General features: G+C 36.6%; 1 long non-coding RNA gene across 1 annotated transcript; it reads left to right on the top strand.

Annotated features, from left to right (window-relative positions):
• Positions 1-95: 95 nt before the first annotated feature.
• On the top strand, positions 96-5651 carry LOC112477777. The gene is made up of 3 exons (XR_003045581.1): positions 96-459; positions 957-1024; positions 3605-5651. It is a non-coding gene; the product is annotated as an uncharacterized LOC112477777 (long non-coding RNA).
• The last annotated feature ends 222 nt before the right edge of the window (positions 5652-5873 follow it).

The following is a 5873-nucleotide window of genomic DNA, read 5'->3' as shown; positions in this document are numbered from 1 at the left end:
ATTTTTAGGTTAATTTTTTTAAGCTAATGTTTTAGACTACTGATCCTGCCTTGGTCTACAGTACAAGGAATTTTCTGCTTAGTATAGAACAATAGTAAATACGTGTTTTCCAGTTATGTAGTCTGTTGATAAATTCATACTAACTCCGTGAAATATTTGATTCTATTACAATTATCAATATGTCTCAAGCATCTACTGTGTGTGGTCCTGTGGACACCAAAATGCAAACCTACCAACAACCTCCCAGCTGATCCTGCTACAGAAGAAGTGGATTCCCCAAGCCCCGTGTGTCAGCTGTGATAGCATCCACGGGGCCCCTCCATGTCATCTCCATGGTGCTCGGGGGGCAAGAAGAACAGAAGTAAATCATGCTGTTTTCTGTGCCAAGAGTGTCTGATCCAGCAAGCACACATCCTCTGCCAGCATGCATGTCACAGCAGCAGGCTAACTGATCAGTAGGTAAGGAAAGTTATGAAGTCTCAGACCCCAACAGTGCCCTCAGGAAGCTCACAGTCTAGTGGGAGAGAGAGAGAGAACCAACAGGCAAATAGCCAAATGAAAGGGCTAATGGTGTTAATTTCAGAAATGACCCAATTACATAGGGAAAATTAGTGTATTATAAAGTTGACATTTTATTTCGTTGGGGGAGAAGATAGATTATAGGATTGGCATAACTGGAAAATATATCTGAAGACACATTAAAGTTGGATCCCTGTCTTCCAGTAAAATGTCAGATGACTCAAAGATTTAAATATTAAAACATGAAACCATAAAATTTAGGAGAATATGAAAGAAATATTGATAAATGTGACTTTTTTGAAATAGAATTCTAGGGGGGAAATATAGTAAAAACAAAGTTAAAGTGCAGATAGCAAACTGGAAAGAAATCACAGCCAATATCATAGATGAATTGCTAATTTTGTATGTATGTGTGTATGTATGTATGTATTTAAAAGGTTTACAGTGGAACGGACACTTGAAAGAACCTACTGGAAGTGTTTGGAAGATAAAGGAGGAAAATAAGGTAATACTCTCTCGGTTCATCCATATTACCACAAATGGTCAGACAAAGAACAACAAATACTATATGATTTTGCTTATATGTGGAATCTAAAAAATAAATAAACAAAACAGAAACAAACTAATAGAACAAATTGATGGGAGGGGGTTTGAAGGAGCAAGGTGAAAAAGGTGAAAGGGATTAAGAAGTACAAATTGATAGTTACAAAATAGTCACAGGGATATAAAGTACAGCACAGAATGTAGTCAATAATTGTGAAAACTATGTATGATGTCAAAAGGCTACTAGACTTATTGAGGTAAACATTTCATAGGATATATTAATGTCTAATATTGTAAATCTGAAACTAATATAATATTATATGTCAACTATAATCGAAAAATATATTTTTTCAAACAGGAGGAAAATAGTGCTGGGTCATATAGGCAAGGACCAACTAGGATAACCCTATAGGAGCAGGTAGATTACTTTAGGTGGCTTCTGCTGTAAGCAGAAGTATGATGCATGTCAGGTTGAGTTTTAATACCTTAAAAGCTCCTGTAAGACAATAATAAAGAGACCAAAACACATGTAAAAATGGGTGAAGGATCCAAACACAAAGTTCATAATAATGAAAATAAATGTAAGAAAATGTTAAACATATGAAAGCATGCCTAGCATTTCTCATAATAAGATATATGCAAATTAAAACCACAGAATGGTACAATCATTCACCTATCAGATTGGCACAGATTGAGTTTGATAACACAAACTTCTGTTTTTGCCAGAATGTCAGAAAAGTTTCCCACACAGGCTTGCTGATAGTACCAACTGAAACAACATCTATGCAGGGCAATGTGACTATATCGATCAAAATAACAAATGACCGTGTTCCTTGACCAATAAATTAACTTCTAGGAATTATTTGTGCATATATCAGATGATTTCTGGATAAGGGTGTTTACTGCATTGTTGTTTAGAATAAAAACATATACACGTGTTAAATAATATACATTGAAATATACTCATCACAATATGGTCTAAAAATGCAAAAATTTGGAAGCAAGTTGAATGACAGCAATTTGGAACTGGTCAAATTATATACACACACACACACACACACACACACACACATATACATATATTTATACCAGATATGCCAAATATATATATACCAGATATGCCAAATATACATATATACACACACACATATATATATATTTATACTAGAATACTATGCAGCTATAACATGAATGAGACAGCTCTATTTATACTGACTCCTAATGATATCTAAAAATACAGTGTAAGGTGGGAATATAAATCAGAAAACAATATGTATACTAGAGTGCCACCATTTTTACAAAAACAAAATGTGTATGTACATGCATAGACACTCTGGAGCATACTTAAAAGAGAAGGTGTCAGGTAGACCGTTGGAGAGTTTTATATTGGAGATACCAGTTTGGAAGTCAGGGGCATAGAGCTACATTTAAATTTGTGGGATTAACCAAAATCATGGTATGAAAGATATAACAGAATAGAGCACCCAGGGTTGTGCCCAGACCACTCTAACATTTAAAGTCAGGGACAGGAAGAGGAGCCCACAGAGAATACTTGGAAGAAAGGGTCTTTGAAGCAGGAGAAAACTAGCAAGTGAAGAATCCTGGGAGTGAGCAGAGGAGAATGTGGCGGAGGGAACAGCAGGCCACTGATAATGATGCTGAGTAAGCCAGTGAGGGGGATTTGGCAACGAGAAAGCTGCTGTTGATCTAGACAGTCTTAGTCTCCTCATGTGAGGTGTTTTTGTGGTGATGGGGAGGTTGGAATGCAGCCCAGAGATGGCATGGAAGACGGCCATGGTCCCTGAAGATAAAATTTAATGAGTGAAGCACTCTCATTATGAGTTGAAAGTTCTCTGCTGGGAGGACAAGTAGGGGACCAAGAAAGGCACTGAACTCTGACGAAAGCTGAGGTGGGGAATAGCAGCATCCTCCTGGAGCAAAGGGCAATTTATGTCCTCAGGATGGAACCAAGTTTCAGATAAGCCTCAGGTTTATAGTGGAATAGACACCTGAAAGAATCTACTGGAAGTGTTTGGGAGATGAAGGAGAAAAATAGGCTGATTTAAAGGCAAGGGCCAGTTATGATAATCCCTTTTGTTCAAGAAGGGAGCAGGTGGATGGCTAGAGGAGCTTCTGGGGTGGGCAGAAGTACGATAGATGGAAGGTTGAGTTTTTATAGTGTCTGTGAATATGCTAATTAAGCTGTGAGGACTGGCTTTTATGAGGACACTCAAGACCCACTTTCTCTGTGTTGCTTGTGTTGACATCTATCATAGGTATAGCTAGAGTTGTCATGGATGAACAGAGGACCTCCAACCATGGGGTCCTTAGTGTGGGACAGGCAGAGGCAGAGATTCATGTGTGCCTGATCACTCTGTGTGAGTCAGTGCTCCAGGGAACCCCCATGGAGCTGTTGGGACCTCTGTCATATGTGAACATATGTCTCTATCATTCTCCTCGATCTCATGGTTTCCTTGTAAAGCTTAGAACCCCTTAGTGACTGTCCTCCCAAAATAAACATCATCTTGCTCTTTCTTTTTAGCTTCCACAGTTTAGGAATATGGATCAAAATCTCCCTTCCCTTGACTCTCAAGCTGACAGTTTGTTAAAACTTCTTCATATAATATCTGGGAGTAAATGCAACTTGTTTGTATCCAGAAACTCCCTTTGAATGCCTTCAGGTCAAGAATTCCCAGAGATTGCTCCATTAGAAGACTGTGAGATGCCACCAAGCATATGGGACCGAATGTCGACGTTATTAGCAATAAACATGAAAACTAACACCTGACCTTTCTTCCTGTCTTCAGTCCTACAGACTGCCCTTTCTTCACTGCACTTTCACAAAGGACTTCTCCTAATGGCCCCTTGAACCAGCCCTGGAAATTTGTTGACTCATTCTTTACTCTTGATATAGTTTCTTAAAGAACCTACCACATAGTAGATGCTCAATACATTCTTGTCAGAATTGTTCTTCTGCATTTTGGGATTAAACTTGTATATTTTTTCCTATAACTAAACATGTTTTGTGGTTATAGAAAAACTCAGATTAATATAACAAGCCATGAAAAGATATAATTGAACTTTAAACACATATCACTAAGTGAAAAGAGCCAATCTGAAAAGGCTACACACTGTATGATTTCAAATATATGACATTCTGGAAAAGGCAAAACTATAGAAACAAAAAAAAAAATCAGTGGTGCTGGGTGAGGGGAGAGACAACTAGGCAGAGCACAGAGCATTTTTAAGGCAGTGAAAATACTCTGTATGACATTATAATGATGAGTCTATGTCATTATAGATTTATCCAAACCTACAGAATATACAAAACCAAGAGTGAATCCTAAGGTAAAATATGGACTTTGGATGATTATGACATGTCAATTTAGGTTCATCCTTGGTTAAAAAAATAAATAAATAAAAGATACTATTCTGGTGAGTGATGTTGATAATGCGGGAGGCTCTGCATGTGTGGGGGCAGGGGGAAAATCTCTATACCTGCCTTCTTCTCAGTTTTGTTGTAAACCTAAAACTGCTCTAAAAAATGAAGTCTTAAAATTTATTTAAGATCTACCATGAGAAAGTACTAAATGTTACTGACTTGTATATTTTAACATGGTTATTTTACAGAATGTGAATTTTACTAAAAAAAAATCTGCCATTTATAAAGCACTTGACTTCTACAGAGGGAGTTTCAAGTAACACCATGGTTTTCCTACTGTAATGAATAGACAAACCAAAATGTAATATTTATCCCCAAATATATTCTTATTTCAAAAAGAAGAAAGAGAAGGAGAGTAGAAGAGAAGGATAGAGAAAATTAAGAAAAAAGAGCAAGGCCAGGATGAACATGCAAAACCCTGATTCTCCAAAATTAAGAAGAGAAAAACCACATAGTGCCTAAAATTCCACTAGATTAAAAAAAAAAAAAAGTTTCTGATAAATTAACAAGCTTCCTTTTTTACGGTGGTTTTGTTCAAGAAGTAACCCTGAGCACTCACTTCGAATCACTTGGGATGCGTTCGAAAAGAAGGCGTTATGATCATGCATTAAAAGTGTCTGAGTGAAAGCTGTAATTTGATTGCCCAAAGAGGCTTTTAAACCCCAACCACATAATCATGCCATAACAAAAGTACGTTTCTCTTCCCTATTGATTTCCCACACTATCTCACAGCACATGCATGGTTTCATGTGTGGCTTCTCAACCTCCCATACAACTTCAGTGTCTTAACATACACCTGAAGAGATTGGCAATGATTTCAGTTGCAATGTAAAATGTCATATATATTTTCTGATTATTGAAGAGACAATTGCTTATTTTAGAAAAATTTTGCACTATAGAAAAGTGAATAGAAGAAAATTAAAATTAATTATAATTGTACCACCCAGAGGCAACCATTGTTAGCACTTGAAGGATTTTTTTGGCCTTCTCTTTATATGCATATATCTTATTTTGCAAAATGGAAACTATACTATATATGCAAATATTAGTCTATTTTTACATTTTTAGATGTCATCCATTTCTTAAAATGTGATTTTGTATGGCTACACACCATTTTTCCATGCAGTTGTACCATGATTTATTTAACCCCTGCCTTAAACTTGCCCGCCGTTGTTGTTGGTAATTTCTTAATAAACAGCGCTGGCTAAACGTTATTTTGTGGTGTTATTTATTTTGGTAAGTAGATCACCATACATTAAATTATTCAGACTAAAAACCTACAAGTCATTCTTGTTATGGCTTTTACTCCTAACCCCACTCTATTACCAAGTCCTGTTAATTTTTCATCCAAAGTGTCTCAGAAACCTAT

This window comes from Pteropus alecto, unplaced genomic scaffold, assembly GCF_000325575.1.
Source record: "Pteropus alecto unplaced genomic scaffold, ASM32557v1 scaffold13, whole genome shotgun sequence".
NCBI classification, from domain to species: Eukaryota; Metazoa; Chordata; class Mammalia; order Chiroptera; family Pteropodidae; genus Pteropus; species Pteropus alecto.
The sequence above is the reverse complement of the archived record's forward strand: the minus strand, read 5'-3'. Positions and strand labels throughout refer to the sequence as shown.